Below are 10,863 nucleotides of genomic sequence, written 5' to 3' on the forward strand. Positions count from 1 at the left end.
GTATATACTATTGTTCTTTGTTCTTTTATGTATTTTTAAAATTTAAATATGTATGTACACCACCATCATAATATCATAGCTAAGTTTTAAATTCTATGGCATCCATTATGGCCTGAAAGTCATACCTCACCTCTGAGAACACTCAGGTAAGTCAAAAAGTGCATTGCCTTTCATTAGTGGAAGAAGGGAATTGTTCAGTTTGAAATCCAGAAATCTACCCTTTAGTGATAAGCTATCACCATTTCTTCCTAGTTGAAGTAAATATAATTTAATCCCATGTTTTAGCGATTCACTGAAGTTGATGCTCTGCAAGTGAAATTCCTAGCAAGAAACAGATGACACATTTAAAAGTAGTCCTTTGGGGAGAGTTTAATAAAAGAACTATTTTCGAAAGTGTGGATAGGGAGTAGGGAAGTCTCAAGGGATAAAGCAGTGCCCTGAGACTAGCTAGTAGCATGAGGAGCACCCACTATCCTTATTCCTGAAGGGCAAGAGAAGGGAACTGTTAGCAGGATGGTGGTGGGAGTAAGGTGAGGGTGCTTTCTGGAGAGGATTGCTTAATAGGAATTGCGACCTTCAGTAGAGGGATGCAGCCAGCCTGAGGTACCCCACAGGGAGAAAGCCCAGGGGAATAAATAATGTACTTTTACTCTTATTCCTCCCTTTAATCTCCCGCCTGTGCTTCCCATTGGTTCAAATTCAACCAGAAACTGGAGGACAAGGGAACCCCCTGATACAATTCATACAGATCAGCAAGGTACAGAAAAGAGGAAAGCGTATATGGAGGGACAAACAAGATATCCAGCATGGTATCCCTGAAACTCTTTAATTCCTACAACCATCTCCAGTACCCATTTAAGTTTGAAACTTAAATGACATTGACACATGACCTTAAAAAGCAAATTTCTTTCACTATTCCAAGGTGATAACAGTGACATCTTAACTTGATTTTAGTCTTTGTCCATTCACCTAATCTTTCTGTTTTTTAAGAAAGCAGTTGAAGAGGACTTACAGAGAATTATTTAATGGGTACATGCTTGAGAACTGATTTAATTTTGCCTTTGTTCTTAACTGTTACTCCCAATACATATCTGTTTCCAATTTATGGAAGTTTTGTGTATGTTTCAGAAGAACTTTAAGCTCCAAAACAGGGGCTATCCTTTCGATCATACCTTGAACCACGTGGCAGGTTTTCAAAGATGTGTGAACATGGTATGTAAACTGACCAAGGTGGGCAGTGAAAGAGTTCTATCCCTTGTATCTCAACTGTGTTTTCTTGCACTGATGCTTTTATTATTACTATTATTTGTTGTTGTTGTTGTTTTCTGTTTGTAGATTATGTTTCTCATTCCCTTGGGAATGCTACAAATATTCTAAGGTTAACACTTTATCTTCCCTTTTCGCCAAGTGTTTTTTCAATCTGTTACTCCAGGTCCTTCAAGAAGTAAATACCAAGAAATGATTAAATGTGTGAAGATTTTATTAGAAAGAAAGCCTAGGAGTAAAAATTGGAGATCTAGTAAGTCAAGGATGCTTCACTTCTCCTTCACTTGGGTCAGATTTTCATCCCAGTTTGATGGCTCTCTCAGTCTTACCAGAATCCAATCATGCTTTCTGTCTCTCTCGGGTGTGTGTGTGTGTGTGTGTGTGTGTCTATTTGGGAGATATAACAATCTGTTTGTGAGAGTGACTCATATATATGTGTATATATGAGATATATCATATATATGTGTAACGTATATATAACGTGATATATATGTGTATATATGATATATATGATATATATATACCATATATATCACGTTATATATATGTCACTCTATATAAGACGTATGTGTGTGTGTTTGTGTGTGTGTGTCTTAGCTAGGCACAGTGGCTCGCATCTGTAATCCCAATGTTTGAGGAGGCTGGGGCAGTAGGATTGCTTGAGGCCATGAGTTTGAGACCAGCATGGACAACATAGTGAGACCCCTTCTCTACAAAAGTTTCCAAAATTAGCTGGGAGTGGTGGGAAATACCTGTGGTCCCAGCTACTTGGGAGGCTGGGGTGGGATGATAACTTGAGCCAAGAGGTTCAAGATTGCAGGGAGCTATGATTGCACTACTGCATTCTAGCTTGGGTGACAGAGCTAGACCCTGTCTCTAAAATAATACATACATACATACATACATACATACATACATACATACGGAAGAAGAAAGTAGACAAAACCAGTCCACCAGATTCCAAGACTTATTATTTAGCTATAGTGATCAAGGCTGTGTGGTATTGGCAGAGGGACAGACACAATGGGATAGAATGGAGACTCCATAAATAAACCCACACAACATGCTCAGTTGATTTTTGACAAAGATATGAAACCAATTCAATGGGGAAAGGATAACCTTTTCAACAAATGGTATGAAGCAATTAAATATCCATAGGCCAAACAATGAACCTCGACCTGAATCTCACATCTTTTTCAAAAATTAACTCTAGAAGGATCACAGACTTGAGATGCACGCGCGCACACACACACACACACACACAGAGAGAGAGAGAAAGAGAGAGAGAGAGAGAGTCTGACTCCGTTGCTTAGGCTTGAGTATAGTGTCATGATCTCAGCTCATTGCAACCTCTGCCTCCCAGACTCAAGCAATCCTCCCACCTCAGCCTCCCGGTAGCTGGGACTACAGGCACATGCCACTGTGCCCAGCTAATTTTTGTATGTTTTATAGAGAGAGAGTTTTGCCATGTTGTCCATGCTGGTCTCGAACTCCTGAGCTCAAGCAATCCAACTGCCTCAGCCTCCTAAAGTGCTGGGATTACAGATGTGAGCCACCATGCCTGGCCTCACAAACTTAATTATAGAATGTTTAAATTCTGTAATTTGGAGGAGGAAGAGGAGCAAGATGGCTGAATGAACCCTCCAGCAATCATCCCCCTGCAGGAACAGCAAATTGAACAACTGTTCATATAAAAATCCACCTTCATAAGAACATAAAATCAGATGAGTAATCTTAGTACCTGGTTTTAGCATACTGATAAGGGAAGAGGCATTGAAGAAGGTAGGAAGGACAGTCTTACATTGCCTACACGACATCTCCCCAAACCCCAGCAGCACAATGTGGGGAGATAATCTGTGTGTTTGAAGGAGAAAGAGCAAAGTGAGCGAGAAACTTTGCATTTGAAATCAGTGCCACTCTGTCACAGTGGAACACAACACCAAGTAGAATTCTGCATTTAGACTAGCCCTGAGTCAGAGAGAAATTCTCTGTCTCAGTGGGAGAAAGTTGAGTCCTGGCCAGCTTCACCACCAGCCAACTAAAGTGACCTGGTGATATGGTTTGGCTCTGTAGTGTAGAGAACCAAGGATAAACCTAGTCCTTGACGGATTCACCACCTGCTGACTAAAGTGGCTGTGGGCCTTGAATAAACATCAGTGGCCGCCAGGCAGTAGTGGCCATGCGCCTTGGGCAAGCACCAAAACTGTGCTGGTCTGGGAGACCACGGGCTTCAGGTACAACCCAGAGCAGTGTCTGCTGGGGTGGCCATAGATAGAAGTGCCCATGTCACCCTTCCAACAATTCCAGAAGGCCCAGTGCAGAAAGAGAGACTTTTGCTTAAGCAAAAGAGAGGGAAGAGAGTAAGAGACTTTGTCTAGGAACCCAGAGAATTCTCCTTTATCTTCCCCAAGTCCACCAAGATGGTGTGCCTAGGAGTCTGCAAGAGCTTCAGTGTTCCTGGGCTTAGGGCACCCCCTAGAGTTGAAATGACTGCAGTAACCATAGGCTTGAGTATCAATACTCAAAACCCTTTGAAATCATGAAAAACCCTCTCAAGAAAGACTGGTATGAACAAGACAAAACTGTGAAGACTGGAATAAACACCTAACTTTTCAATGCCCAGACATCAACAAACATCCACAAGCATCAGAAACATCCAGGAAAACGTGACCTCATCAGAAAGACTAAATAAGTCACCAGTGATCAACCTTGGAGTGACAGAGATATGTGACCTCAGCCAGGGAATTCAAAATAGCTCCCTTGAGGAAGCACAATGAGCTTCGAGATAACACAGAGAAGGAATTCAGAATTTTCAATCAGGGAAATTTTTAAAAATTGAAATAATTTAAAATTGAAACTGAAATTCTGAAGCTAAAAAATTTTATTGACAAACTGAAAAACGCATCAGAATATCTCAACAGCAGAACTGATCAAGCAGAAGAAAGTGTTAGTGAGCTCAAAGGCAGGTTATATGAAAATATACCACCAGAGAAGAAAAAAGAATGAAGTATGCCAACAATATCTAGAAAATAACCTCAAAAGGGCACATCTAAGAGTTATTGGCCTTAAAGAGATTGGGATAGAAAATTTATTCCAAGAAATAGCAAAGAATTTGCAAACCTATGAGAAAAAAAAAAAAGTGAATATCCAGGTGCAAAAAGATCAAAGAACACAAAACATACTTAAACCAAATAAAACTACCTCAAGAAGTAAACTAAGTTTTCAAAAGTAAGGATAAAGAAAGGATCCTAAAAGCAGCAAGAGGAAAGAAGCAAGTAACATGTAAATGAGCTCCGATATATCTGGCAGCAGACTTCTCAGTGGAAACTTTACGGATCAAGAGGGAATGGATTGACATATTCAAAGTGCTAAAGGAAAAAAGTTTTAAACTAGAATATTGTATCCAGTGAAGTTATCTTTTGAACATGAATGAAAAATAGGCTTTTCTACATAAACAAAAATAGAAGAATTTAGTCATCACCAGACCTGTCTTATGAGAAATGCTAAAGGAAGTTCTTCAATCTGAAAAAAAGGGATGCTAATGTGTAATAATAAATCATCTGAAGGTACAAAACTCACTGATAAAATTAAGTACTCAGGTAAATACAGAATACTGTAATACTATAATTATGGTGGATAAACCACTCATATCTTTAGTATGAATACTAAAAGGCAAATCTATAAAAAATAATAATAACTACAACAATTTGCTAAGAGATAGACAATATAAAAAGACATAAACAGAGACAATAAAACGTCAAAAAGTAGAGGGGATAAAGTGTAGAGTTCTTTAATTTTGTCTTTGCTTGTTTGTTTTTTCTTTTCTTTTTTGTGAACAAAGTTATCATCAGTTAAATATAATTGGTTATAAGATGTTATTTGCAAGCCTCATAGCAACCACAAAGAGAACACCTACTTAAATATACAAAACATAAAAAGCAAGAAATTAAAACATACTACCAGAGAAAACCACGTATACACAAAGGAAGACAGGAAGAAAGGAAGAGAGGACTAATAAAACAACCAGAAAACAAAATGACAGTAGTAAGTCCTTACTTATCAATAACAACATTGAGTACAAATTGACTAAATTATCCAATTAAAAGGTGGAGTGGATGGATGTATTAAAAAATAAAACCCAACTATGTGATGCCTACAACAAATTCACTTCACCTATAAAGACACACATAGACGGAAAATGAGGGGATAGAAAAAAAAAGATATTCCCTATGAATGTAAACCCAAAAAAAGGTAAGGAGTAGCTATACTCATATCAGATAAAATATATTGCAAGACAAAATCTGTGAAAGAAATAAAGCAGGTAATTACACAATGACAAAGGGGTTAATTCAGCAAGAAGATATAACAAGCAAATATTAGGGCCAGAGAAAAAGAGAGAGAGAAAGAGACAGAGAGATCCCAATACAATAATAGCTGGGGATTTTATCACCCTGCTTTCAGCACTGGACAGATCATCTAGACAGAAATCAACAAAGAAATATTAGACATAATCTATAATATATACCTAATAAGCCTAAAACATTTGCAGAACATTTTATCAAATAGCTGCAGAATACACATTTTTCTCCTCAGCACATAAAACATTTTCAAGGATGTACCAAAATGCATCTCAAAAAATTCAAAAAATGTGAAATTGTATCAGGTATTTTTTTCTGATGACAATGGAAGAAAATGGAAATTGATAACAAGAGGAATTTAAAAACTATACAAACACATGGAAATTAAATAACATGTTCCTGAATGACTGTTCAGCAAATAAAGAAATTAAGCAGAATAATTAAAAATTTCTTGAAACAAATGAAAATCGAAACACAATATACCACAACCTAGAGCACACAGCAAAATCAGTGCTAAGAGGGAAGTTTATAGCGATAAAGGCATACATCAAAAAAGTACAAAGACTTCAAATAAACCACATAATGATGCATGTTAAAGAACTAGAAATATAAGAGCAAACCAAACCCAAAATTAGTAGAAGGAAAGAAATAATAAAGATCTTAGCAGAAATAAATAAAATCAAGACTAAAAATACAAAAGATCAATGAAATGAAAAGGTGGTTTTTATAAAAATAAACAATCAACAAACCTTTAGCCAGACTAACTAAAAAGAGAGAAGACTCAAATAAATGAAATCAGAGATGAAAAAGAGACATTACAGCTGATACCACAGTAATTCAAAGGATCATTAAAGTCTATTGTGAGCAACTACATGCCAATAAATTGGAAAACCCAGAAGTGGTTAAATTTCTAGACACATAAAACCTACCAAGATTGAACCATGAAGAAATACAAAACCTGAATAGACTAAAAACAAGTAATGAGATAGAAGCTATGATAACTGAAAAAAAAAAAAAAAAAGTCTCTCATCAAAGAAGAGCCCAGAAACTGATGATTTCACTGCTAAATTCTACCAAATATTTAAAGAAGAACTAATATGAATACTCCATAAACTATTCAAAGACACAGGTAAAGGGAATACATCTGACCTCATTCTATGAGTCCAGTATTACCCGATACCAAAACTAACAAAGACACACACACCGAGAAAGAAAACTACGGGTCAATATATCTGATGAACATAGATGCAAAAATTCTGAAAAAAAATAGTACCAAACCAAATTCAATGACACTTTAAAAAGGTCATTCACCATGATCAAGTGGGATTTATCCCAGGGATGCAAGGATGCTTTGACATGAAAATCAATAAACATAATATACAACATCAACAGAATGAAGGACAAAAACCATATTGTCATTTCAATAGATGCTATAAAAAGCATTCAATAAAATTCAACATATTTTCATTATAAAAACTCTCAACAAACTGGTTATAGAAAGAACATACTTCAACATGATTAAGGCCATATAGGACAAACCCACAGCTATTATACTGAATGTGGAAAAACTGAAAGCCTTTTCTCTAAAATTTGTAACAAGACAAGGATGCCCACTTTCACCACTTTTATTCAGTATAGTACTGGAAGTCATAGAGCAATAAGACAAGAGAAAGAAAGAAATGGCATCCAAATTGGAAAGGAAGAAGTTAAATTATCCTTGTTTTCAGATGATATAATATATATAATATATTATTATTATTATTATTATTATCATCATTATTATTTGAGATGGAGCCTTACTCTGTCGTCCAGGCTGGAGTGCAGTGGCGCCATCTCGGCTCACTGCAAGCTCCACCTCCTGGGTTTACGCCGTTCTCCTGCCTCAGCCGCCAAAGTAGCTGGGACTACAGGTGCCCGCCACCACACCCGGTTAATTTTTTTGTATTTTTAGTAGAGACGGGGTTTCACCATGTTAGCCAGGATGGTCTCGATCTCCTGACCTCGTGATCCACCCGCCTTGACCTCCCAAAGTGCTGGGATTACAGGCATGAGCCACCGTGCCTGGCCCTGATATAATCTTTTATTTGGAAAAACCTAAGGACTCCACCAAAAAAAAAAGCTATTAGAGCTGATAAACAAATTTAGTAAACTTGCAGAATATGAAATCAACATACAAAAATCAGTAGCATTTCTATATGCCAAAAGCAAACAATCTGAAAAAGAATCTAAGAAAGCAACCCTATTTATAACAGCTACAAATAAAATACAATAACTAGGAATGAATGTAACCAAAAAAGCCAAAGATCTATACAACATTGATAAAAGAAATCAAGAGGACAGGAAGGAAAAATAATCCAGGAAATGAAAAAAGGAAAGATATTCTGTTTATAAATTGAAACAATTAATACTGTTAAAACGTCCATGCTATACAAAGGTATCCACAAATTTAGTACAATCCCTATCAAAATACCAATGACATTCTTCACAGAAATAGAAAAAAATCTATCCCAAAACTTATGTGGAACCACAAAAGACAGAATAGCCAAAGCAATCCTGAGCAAAAAGAGAAATGCTGGAGGCATCACATTACCTGTGTTAAAATACTACAAAGCTGTATTAACAAAACAGCATGGTACTGGCATAAAAACAGACACATATACCACAGTGGACAGAATAGAGAATCCAAAAATTAATCCATACATTTGCAATTGACTCATTTTTTTAAAAGACACCAAGCACGTACATTGGGGAAAGGACAGTCTCTCCAATAAATGGTGCTGGAAACATTGGATATCCATATGCAGAAGAATGAAACTCTATTTCTCACTATATACAAAAATCAAATCAAAAGGGAATAAAGACTTAAATGTCAGACTTGAAACTATGAAATCATTGCAAGAAAACATTGAGGGGATGCTCCAGAACATTGATCTGAGCAGAAATTTCTCAAGTAAGACCTCAAAAGAACAGGCAACCAAAGCAAAATGGACAAATTAGATCACATTAAGCTGAAAAGCTTCATGCAGCAAGGAAATAATCAACAGAGTAAGAAACAACCTACAGAATGGGAAAAAGTGTTTGCAAACTAATCAACTGACAGTGATTAATATTCAGAATATGTAAGGAACTCAAACAACTCAATAACAAAATAACAAATAATCTGATTTTAAAATGGGCAAAAGATCTCAACAGACATTTCTCAAAAGAAGATATGCAAATGGCCAGCAAATATATGAATAATGCTCAACATTACTAAGCATCACATAAATGCAAATCAAAACCAAAACATGATATCATCTCACCCCAGTTAAAAGGACATTTATCAGGCCGGGAATGGTGGCTCACACCTGTAATCCCATCACTTTGGGAGGCTGAGGCTGGTGGATCACTTGAGACCAGGCATTCGAGACTAGCCTGGCCCACATAGTGAAACCTCATCTCTACAAAAAAAAAAATTAATCAGGTGTAGTGGTGCAGACTGTAATCCCAGCTACTCGGGAGGCTGAGGCACAAGAATCATTTGAACCCAGGAGGCAGAGGCTGCAGTAAGCCAAGATTGTGCCACTGCACTCCAGCCTGGGCAACAGAGCAAGACTCAAAAAAAAAAAAAAAGAAAGAAAAAAAGAAAAAAAGACAAAAAACAACAATTTTGGTGAGGATGTAGAGAAAGGAGAAGCCTCATACACTGCTGGTGGATAAATTAGTATGGCCACTATGGTAAGTAGCATGGCGGTTCCTCAAAAAACTAAAAATAGAACTACCATATGATTCAAAAATACTACTATTGGGTATATGTCCAAAAGCAAGGAAATTGGTGTATCAAAGAGATATCTAGACTCCCATGCTTATTGAAGCACTATCCTCAATAACCAAGATGAGGAATCCACATAAGTGTTCATCAACAGATGAATAAATAAAGAAAATATATGGAGATATCTCCCTAATCTACCCAGAAGGACGCAGCATTACACCACCACCTGGACCCAGTGGTGCGGCCACATCCCTAGTACCGAATCCCATGTAGCACCTTATGCCCTGTGAAACATCGTCCTGCACATCAGGGAAGTTGTCCCCAGGATATAGGGAGCCAAAACATGTACTCCCAAGAACGTGAGAGTCATCTGCCCAGAGCCACCTCTGTCAACAGTGACCCTGACCCCTTCAACAGCAGGGCCAAAAGCACCACTCAGGGACCCAAGCACTGGACTACTTGGGGCATAACACCACTACCACCAGTGACTTCACTCCCTCCAGCAGCAGGGCCACCATGCATGCTGGCCAGGGTCTTAAGGATCAACTCACCCAAAACCTGTTGCCACCACTGCCAGCACCTACATGTGCCACCCAGGGGTACAAAAACCAGCCTACCCAGGCCCATCACAACCACCACAACCACTGGTACCTGAACATGCTACCCAGGGGCCTGAGGACCAGCCCATCCAGGGTCTGTCATCACCACCACTGGCAAACCTTCCCTTTCCAGAAATTGGGTCATCACACACCTTCGTGGGTTCCCCATGGTCCCAAGGACTGACCTGCCTCGTGCCCCTGTCCCCATCAAAGCTGCATCAGAACTTTCACAAATAACTACAGTTTAAGTCACTGAGAAACTCACAGACAGCACTGATATTGATTATAGCCCAAGAGAACATACAAGGACTGCACTGCAGCCCCCCAGAACCAAAGCCAAAGCACCCTACCCAACTGACACTATAGATACATGTATAGGGCAAAGTTTTTTCCTGCCAAAGCTACTCCATAAAATTGGAAGAGCAATTGTTACACCAGATGCACAGATATCAATGTGCATGACCAAAACAAAAAAAAAAAAAAAAGGAAAGGGAAGAAAACGCAAGGAAATATGACACCTCCACAAAGGAACACAATAATTCTCTAGTAACAGACCCCAAATAAATGAGAATCTATGAAATACCTGAAAAAGAATTCAAGGTAATGATCTTAAGGAAACTCTGTAAAATACAAGAGAACACAGATCATACAAAGGAATTGGGAAAATAATTCATAATTTCAATAAGAAATTCCACAAATATATTCTTTGTTGAATAATAATAAAAATATAATTAAGGTAATCTTTTTTATTAAAAAAGATAATTCAAATATAAAACAATTTTAAAATTTTTTTTAAAATTTTAGATTTGGGGGTACATATGCTTGTTACATGGGTATACTGAACACTGGGATTGAGCATCTAGTGTATTCATTACCCAAATAGCGAACA

Source organism: Mandrillus leucophaeus, unplaced genomic scaffold (genome assembly GCF_000951045.1).
Source record: "Mandrillus leucophaeus isolate KB7577 unplaced genomic scaffold, Mleu.le_1.0 Scaffold565, whole genome shotgun sequence".
In the NCBI taxonomy this organism is placed as follows: Eukaryota; Metazoa; Chordata; class Mammalia; order Primates; family Cercopithecidae; genus Mandrillus; species Mandrillus leucophaeus.